The following is a 9,688-nucleotide window of genomic DNA, read 5'->3' as shown; positions in this document are numbered from 1 at the left end:
GAAATAGGTAATAAAGGGATTATCTATCTTTTAAAACAATAAAAATTCTGGTGTAGACTGTACCTTTAAACGGGGAGTTTGGTCTGTCACTGTGAAGCGGGCGTAACCCTTACACTACCTGATCGATACAACATCATACCTGATGTTTTAAAGCACGTTATTCCAAACAATTTAGGAATGTTAGGTGATGTATGCCCTTTATGGCTTAATAACAGACTCTGCATCAACTATGTAATTTTCCATGGGAGTTTTGCCAATAGATCCCCCTCCGGCATGCCACAGTCCAGGTGTTAGTCCCCTTGAAACAACTTTTCCATCACTATTGTGGCCAGAAAGAGTCCCTGTTGGTTTTAAAGTTTGCCTGCCTATTGAAGTCAAAGGCGGTTCACCCGGTTCACCCGTTCGCGAACAGTTGCTGAAGTTCGAGTCCGCCGTTCGCGAACAGAAATTTTTAGGTTTGCGACATCACTAGTAATAAAGGGATTATCTATTTGTTTAAACAATACAAATTGTGGTGTAGATTGTCCCTTTTAACCCAGGTGTTAGCGCAGCCAGGGCTCTGACAAGAATAGGATTGGGTTAGCGTATTCTCCAGTGCGTTAAGCTAAGTATTTGTAGCTACAGGGGGACTTTTCACCTATAGCTTTAAAACAGTTACATTTGTTTAACAAAAAAACAATCTAAATGTTTAACTAAATGTGATTTTAATTTTGTTTTAAACTAAATGAAAACCAAAAAGTGTAGCCAACAAATATTCAGGGGAAAAAATGTCCTCTAATATCCAAAACAAACTCTTCCTGTCCTGCACATATGTAGTACTTATAACAATGGGGACAAGTTTGTGAGCATCTATAATATGCAATAACAAGACTTTATAAAGGTATTATTATAAATCTCATCCTTAGGCTGACATGACATATTATAAGGTGAAGTTTACAGTAGTTAATAAATAACAGGAATAGATAATAATACAGTGTGTCAGTATGTGACTTTTATAAACAAATACTCATAAATATATATAAATGTGACAGATGAACCTGACTAAACAGCACTTGATTCAGACTAAAAAAATATTATTTTATTGTAGCTAATGTGAGATCTAATATACAGATCTGTTTCTACAGATATTGATGAATGTGCAATGTGGCGAATCCCATGTCCGAATGCACAATGCACCAACACCCCTGGCTCATTCATATGCATCTGCTACCCCGGTTACAGACCTGGCAGTGGCGGTACAACCTGTGTTGGTAAGACCTGCTACTTCAATAAAAATACATAAACATTTAGGTAAAACAAACAAAACAGGACTTTTTTTTTTTTTAAAGTTATTGCTTTATTAAGATGGTGAGAGCCCAATATCCATCACATTTGGGATAGATGACCCTGACCAGAAGGAAGAGACAAAACACCTGTAACAATTCCAAAGCTACCAGCACACCCTCCCATTTAGCCTCAGTTTAAGTTTTGCCTCAGCAAGGAGAAGGTAAAACTTTGAAGTGATCAGTAATGTTTTTTTAAGAAAAGTGATCTGAGACCCATTATCCCCCTCAGAAGCGCCTATTAGTAAAGAGTAGTTCAGGAGTTCAGCTGGGCAATAAAAAAATGTACTTCCATTGTAGAAATGTAACAGGTCCCCTGGGCTAATGGTGGATTTATCTGTCAGTATCTCAGTCTACAGTGTTATGTTCCTTGGATGGACCAGTTACTCAGATGTAGTCTGCAGTGGCCCAGTAGTGAAACAGTTAATTAAAGCAATTAGCAAACGCTACACAATGCATACTGCAAGGTATGGTTCCCTTTTTAAGGGCCAGATTACAAGTAATGCACTAAGAGTTACCCAAAAGTGATATCGGGTTTATCACGGCTGTTTGTGCACATCAGATGTAGCGCTCATGTTACAAGTTGAAAGTAAACGTTATTGCTTAAGCTCAATTAAAATTAACGTTCATTAGGATAGCATTAACGACTTTTTTCGTGTTAAATTAGTTATTAAGTATATATTTTGTTCACTTTGTAATCTTTAGTACAAGCAATTGAGTAAATCTTTCTTGCGCTGCTAATTTTAAAGGTAAGCTAAATCTCCTATGATATTCCCCCTTTAATTATCAATTAGTGGTGGACAGAAAAGAGAAGTGGTAGGAGAAAAAGCGCAAATGGATGCTTAAACCTATATGAGTATGTCTTTTAGAAAGGAAAAATATTACTTCCAATACTTATTGAAACTAAAAATGAAAATGAAGTCTTTTGGCTAAATTATGCCATGAAGAAAACGGATTGTATCCGTGTATTAATGCCTAAGGCCTAGATTTGGAGTTTGGCGGTAGATGGGCTGTTAACGCTCCGCAGGCTTTTTTCTGGCCGCAGCATAAAATTAACTCTGGTATCGAGAGTTCAAAAAAATGCTGCGTTGGGCTCCAAAAAGGAGCGTAGAGCATTTTTACTGCAAATGCAACTCTCGATACCAGAGTTGCTTACGGACGCGGCCAGCCTCAAAAACGTGCTCGTGCACGATTCTCCCATAGGAAACAATGGGGCTGTTTGAACTGTAAAAAAACCTAACACCTGCAAAAAAGCAGCGTTCAGCTCCTAACGCAGCCCCATTGTTTCCTATGGGGAAACACTTCCTACGTCTGCACCTAACATTCTAACATGTACCCCGAGTCTAAACACCCCTAACCTTACACTTATTAACCCCTAATCTGCCGCCCCCGCTATCGCTGACCCCTGCATATTATTTTTAACCCCTAATCTTCCGCTCCGTACACCGCCGCAACCTACGTTATCCCTATGTACCCCTAATCTGCTGCCCCTAACACCGCCGACCCCTATATTATATTTATTAACCCCTAATCTGCCCCCCTCAACGTCGCCGACACCTGCCTACACTTATTAACACCTAATCTGCCGAGCGGACCTGAGCGCTACTATAATAAAGTTATTAACCCCTAATCCGCCTCACTAACCCTATCATAAATAGTATTAACCCCTAATCTGCCCTCCCTAACATCGCCGACACCTAACTTCAATTATTAACCCCTAATCTGACGACCGGAGCTCACCGCTACTATAATAAATGGATTAACCCCTAAAGCTAAGTCTAACCCTAACACTAACACCCCCCTAAGTTAAATATAATTTAAATCTAACGAAATTAATTAACTCTTATTAAATAAATTATTCCTATTTAAAGCTAAATACTTACCTGTAAAATACATCCTAATATAGCTACAATATAAATTATAATTATATTGTAGCTATTTTAGGATTAATATTTATTTTACAGGCAACTTGGTAATTATTTTAACCAGGTACAATAGCTATTAAATAGTTAAGAACTATTTAATAGCTAAAATAGTTAAAATAATAACAAAATTACCTGTAAAATAAATCCTAACCTAAGTTATAATTAAACCTAACACTACCCTATCAATAAATTAATTAAATAAAATACCTACAATTACCTACAATTAACCTAACACTACACTATCAATAAATAAATTAAATACAATTGCTACAAATAACTACAATTACATAAACTAACTAAAGTACAAAAAATAAAAAAGAACTAAGTTACAAAAAATAAAAAAATATTTACAAACATAAGAAAAATATTACAACAATTTTAAACTAATTACACCTACTCTAAGCCCCCTAATAAAATAACAAAGACCCCCAAAATAAAAAAATGCCATACCCTATTCTAAATTAATAGAGTTAAAAGCTCTTTTACCTTACCAGCCCTGAACAGGGCCCTTTGCGGGGCATGCCCCAAGAAGTTCAGCTCTTTTGCCTGTAAAAAAAAACATACAATAACCCCCCCCCAACATTACAACCCACCACCCACATACCCCTAATCTAACCCAAACCCCCCTTAAATAAACCTAACACTAAGCCCCTGAAGATCTTCCTACCTTGTCTTCACCATCCAGGTATCACCGATCCGTCCTGGCATCCGGTGCTGAAGAGGTCCAGAAGAGGCTCCAAAGTCTTCCTCCTATCGGGCAAGAAGAGGACATCCGGACCGGCAAACATCTTCTCCAAGCGGCATCTTCGATCTTCTTCCATCCGGTGCGGAGCGGGTCCATCTTGAATCAGCCGACGCGGATCCATCCTCTTCTTCCGGCGTCTCCCGACGAATGATGGTTCCTTTAAGGGACGTCATCCAAGATGGCGTCCCTCGAATTCCGATTGGCTGATAGGATTCTATCAGCCAATCGGAATTAAGGTAGGAATATTCTGATTGGCTGATGGAATCAGCCAATCAGAATCAAGTTCAATCCGATTGGCTGATCCAATCAGCCAATCAGATTGAGCTCGCATTCTATTGGCTGTTCCGATCAGCCAATAGAATGCGAGCTCAATCTGATTGGCTGATTGGATCAGCTAATCGGATTGAACTTGATTCTGATTGGCTGATTCCATCAGCCAATCAGAATATTCCTACCTTAATTCCGATTGGCTGATAGAATCCTATCAGCCAATCGGAATTCGAGGGACGCCATCTTGGATGACGTCCCTTAAAGGAACCGTCATTCGTCGGGAGACGCCGGAAGAAGAGGATGGATCCGCTCCGCACCGGATGGAAGAAGATCGAAGATGCCGCTTGGAGAAGATGTTTGCCGGTCCGGATGTCCTCTTCTTGCCGGATAGGAGGAAGACTTTGGAGCCTCTTCTGGACCTCTTCAGCACCGGATGCCAGGACGGATCGGTGATACCTGGATGGTGAAGACAAGGTAGGAAGATCTTCAGGGGCTTAGTGTTAGGTTTATTTAAGGGGGGTTTGGGTTAGATTAGGGGTATGTGGGTGGTGGGTTGTAATGTTGGGGGGGGGGGTATTGTATGTTTTTTTTACAGGCAAAAGAGCTGAACTTCTTGGGGCATGCCCCGCAAAGGGCCCTGTTCAGGGCTGGTAAGGTAAAAGAGCTTTTAACTCTATTAATTTAGAATAGGGTATGGCATTTTTTTATTTTGGGGGTCTTTGTTATTTTATTAGGGGGCTTAGAGTAGGTGTAATTAGTTTAAAATTGTTGTAATATTTTTCTTATGTTTGTAAATATTTTTTTATTTTTTGTAACTTAGTTCTTTTTTATTTTTTGTACTTTAGTTAGTTTATGTAATTGTAGTTATTTGTAGCAATTGTATTTAATTTATTTATTGATAGTGTAGTGTTAGGTTAATTGTAGGTAATTGTAGGTATTTTATTTAATTAATTTATTGATAGGTTAGTGTTAGGTTTAATTATAACTTAGGTTAGGATTTATTTTACAAGTAATTTTGTTATTATTTTAACTATTTTAGCTATTAAATAGTTCTTAACTATTTAATAGCTATTGTACCTGGTTAAAATAATTACCAAGTTGCCTGTAAAATAAATATTAATCCTAAAATAGCTACAATATAATTATAATTTATATTGTAGCTATATTAGGATGTATTTAGCTTTAAATAGGAATAATTTATTTAATAAGAGTTAATTAATTTCGTTAGATTTAAATTATATTTAAATTATATTTAATTTAGGGGGGTGTTAGTGTTATGGTTAGACTTAGCTTTAGGGGTTAATCCATTTATTATAGTAGCGGTGAGCTCCGGTCATCAGATTAGGGGTTAATAATTGAAGTTAGGTGTCGGCGATGTTAGGGAGGGCAGATTAGGGGTTAATACTATTTATGATAGGGTTAGTGAGGCGGATTAGGGGTTAATAACTTTATTATAGTAGCGCTCAGGTCCGCTCGGCAGATTAGGGGTTAATAAGTGTAGGCAGGTGTCGGCGACGTTGTGGGGGGGCAGATTAGGGGTTAATAAATATAATATAGGGGTCGGCGGTGTTAGGGGCAGCAGATTAGGGGTACATAAGGATAACGTAGGTGGCGGCGCTTTGCGGTCTGCAGATTAGGGGTTAATTATTGTAGGTAGCTGGCGGCGACGTTGTGGGGGGCAGGTTAGGGGTTAATAAATATAATACAGGGGTCGGCGGGGTTAGGGGCAGCAGATTAGGGGTACATAAGTATAACGTAGGTGGCGGTCGGCAGATTAGGGGTTAAAAATTTTTAATCGAGTGGCGGCGATGTGGGGGGACCTCGGTTTAGGGGTACATAGGTAGTTTATGGGTGTTAGTGTACTTTAGGGTACAGTAGTTAAGAGCTTTATGAACCGGCGTTAGCCCAGAAAGCTCTTAACTCCTGCTATTTTCCGGCGGCTGGAGTTTTGTCGTTAGAGCTCTAACGCTCACTTCAGAAACGACTCTAAATACCGGCGTTAGAAAGATCCCATTGAAAAGATAGGATACGCAATTGACGTAAGGGGATCTGCGGTATGGAAAAGTCGCGGCTGAAAAGTGAGCGTTAGACCCTATTTTGAGTGACTCCAAATACCGGCGGTAGCCTAAAACCAGCGTTAGGAGCCTCTAACGCTGGTTTTCACGGCTACCGCCGAACTCTAAATCTAGGCCTATGAGTATTTAAGACAGACAGCTAAAAGTACTGATTCAAATAAATTATATTTAATATGTTAAAACAAATGGTCTAAATGATTCTAGTCATAAGGTCATTAATATAAAAAATGTAAATTTGTTACAAATGGTCTAAACGTTTCTAGTCATAGGCTCATTAACATAAAAAATGTAAATTTGTTACAGTAAATAGAGAGCGAAGGTCGGCCGACCAATTAAGGTTAAAATGTTCAGGGTACCCTGTTAAAAAAGAGGGGAAAAGGAAAAAAATTGGATGTTTCAGAGGATTGTTATGAAAACACAAATCAGTTTTTCTTTATATATCCATTTTCTGTAGCGGGGAGCAGTTTTTTTTTTAAACAAAACTTGATCTCCTTATTATGATAATAGGATTGTCCCTTGGTGTAAAGGTGTTAAAGTTAGTACTTACTGTCTGCCTCGAGCTTATCCCGCAGACCGGTCCTGGAGCCTGTTAGTAGTTTACCTTGTAACTCGTGTGGAGATGTTTCCGGTCTGTGTTCACAGACTAATCCTTTTTTGCTGTTCCTTGGCTCTGCGGTCCTGCGTGTGCTCTCTGAGGTCAGAGCAGTAGCTTGCAGTTACTTTGATACATTTTATTAGCTGTTTGTCAGCGTCAGCAGTTAAAGCTACGCGTTTCAGCCGTGTAGTTGGCCTTTTTCAAGCTTGAAAAAGGCCAACTACACGGCTAAAACGCGTAGCTTTAACTGCTGATCACCACTTGAGAACATATTTGGAGATACCAGGAAACAGTGTGTGTACCGCTAAAGCTGATAGATGCTTTAATATATATATATATATATATATATATATATATATATATATATATATATATATATATATATATATATATATATATATATATATATATATATATATATATATATATTTATTTATATTTGTACATACAGGTGGCCCTTGGTTTATACCGGTTCAATTTGTGCCGTTTCAGAATAACAACCTTTTTTTTCCCGTCAATTAATCTGTGTAAACAGAACAGACATTAGCTATTGAGCAGCTTTCAAAGGAACAAGATCTAGCAGCCACTTCCCTATTATCTTCCTGTATAGCTGCTTGAAGTGAGGGTGCCTATTAATCACTTCCCATTGACTTACATTATAAACTGGGTTTCAATTTACAACGGTTTCGATTTACAACCATTCCTTCTGGAACCTAACCCCAGCATAAACTGAGGGCTACCTGTATATACACACACACACACACATATATATATATATATATATATATATATATATATATATATATATATATATATATATATATATACATATATATGTACTGTACAGTTTCTCACAAAAGTGAGTACACCCCTCACATTTTTGTAAATATTTTATTATATCTTTTCATGTGACAGCACTGAAGAAATGACACTTTGCAACAATGTAAAGTAGTGAGTGTACAGCCTGTATAACAGTGTAAATTTGCTGTCCCCCCAAAATAACTCAACACACAGATATTAATGTCTAAACCGTTGGCAACAAAAGTGGGCACACCCCTATGTCAAAATGTCCAAATTGGGCCAAAGTGTCAATATTTTGTGTGGCCACCATTATTTTCCAGCACTGCCTTAACCCTCTTGGGCATGGAGTTCACCAGAGCTTCACAGATTGCCACTGGAGTATTCTTCCACTCCTCCATGATGACATCACTGAGCTGGTGGATGTAAAGACCTTGCGCTCCCCCACCTTCCAATTGAGGATGCCCCACACATGCTCAATAGGGTTTAGTCCTGGAGACATGCTTGGCCAGTCCATCACCTTTACCCTCAGCTTCTTTAGCAAGGCAGTGGTCATCTTGGAGGTGTGTTTGGCATCGCTATCATGTTGGAATACTGCCCTGCGGCCCAGTCTCCGAAGGGAGGGGATCATGCTCTGCTTCAGTATGTCACAGTACATTTTGGCATTCATGGTTACCTCAATAAACTGTAGCTCCCCAGTGCCGGCAGACCCAGACCATGACACTCCCACCATCATGCTTGACTAGGCAAGACACACTTGTCTTTGTACTCCTCACCTAGTTGCCGCCACACAGGCTTGACACCATCTGAACCAAATAAGTTTATCTTGGTCTCATTGGACCACAGGACATGGTTCCAGTAATCCATGTACTTAGTCTGCTTGTCTTCAGCAAACTGTTGGTGGGCTTTCTTGTGCATCATCTTTAAAAAAAGGCTTCCTTCTGGGATGACAGCCATGCAGACCAATTTGATGCAGTGTGACATATGGTCTGAGCACTGACCCCCCACCCCTTCAACCTCTACAGCAATGCTGGCAGCACTCATACATCTAATTCCCAAAGACAACCTTTGGATATGACGCTGAGCATGTGCACTCAACTTCTTTGGTCGACCATGGCGAGGCCTGTTCTGAGTGGAACCTGTCCTGTGAAACCGCTGTATGGTCTTGCCCACTGTGCTGCAGCTCAGTTTCAGGGTATTGGCAATCTTCTTATAGCTTAGGCCATCTTTATGTAGAGCAACAATTCTTTTTTTCAGATCCTCAGAGAGTTCTTTGCCATGAGGCACCATGTTGAACTTTCAGTGACCAGTTTGAAAGAGTGTGAGAGCAATAACACCAAATTTAACACACCGGCTCACCATTCACACCTGAGACCTTGTAACACTAATGAGTCACATGACACCGGGGAGGGAAAATGGCTAATTGGGCCCACTTTGGACATTTCCACTTAGGGGTGTACTCACTTTTGTTGCCCACTGTTTAGACATTAATGGCTGTGTGTTGAGTTATTTTGAGGGGACAGCAAATTTACACTGTACAGGCTGTACACTCACTACTTTACATTGTAGCAAAGTGTCATTTCTTCAGTGTTGTCACATGAAAAGATATAATAAAATATTTACAAAAATGTGAGGGTGTACTCACTTTTGTGAGATACTGTATATATATATATATATATATATATATATATATATATATATATATATATATATATATATATATATATATATATATATATATGTTAAACACAACAAGAGAACTCATCCGGGAAAGTAGCCAGGATGAAAAAAGACAGGGAATTCAGCACTCTTTTGAAAATAATCAATATTTTACTAGCACAATATTTTTAGCATAGATTACAAAGGAGATGGCATATGGGGCCCTCCCCCTACCCACACAGTGCAAAGAAAGGTAGTATTTACAATGTGAGAATTCAAAGTCAATTTGCAACAAAAAT

General features: G+C 38.9%; 1 protein-coding gene across 1 annotated transcript in view; it reads left to right on the top strand.

Moving 5' to 3' along the window:
• Window positions 1-1,145: 1,145 nt before the first annotated feature.
• Window positions 1,146-9,688, top strand: part of LOC128646845 (latent-transforming growth factor beta-binding protein 4-like) — a 377,095-nt gene continuing 368,552 nt past the window's right edge. The window contains exon 1 of the mRNA XM_053699646.1: window positions 1,146-1,250. The gene's annotated coding sequence lies outside the window, so the exon portion shown is untranslated. The remainder of the gene's footprint in view (window positions 1,251-9,688) is intronic.

The sequence above is a fragment of the Bombina bombina genome, chromosome 2 (assembly GCF_027579735.1).
Source record: "Bombina bombina isolate aBomBom1 chromosome 2, aBomBom1.pri, whole genome shotgun sequence".
Taxonomy (NCBI): Eukaryota; Metazoa; Chordata; class Amphibia; order Anura; family Bombinatoridae; genus Bombina; species Bombina bombina.
The sequence above is the reverse complement of the archived record's forward strand: the minus strand, read 5'-3'. Positions and strand labels throughout refer to the sequence as shown.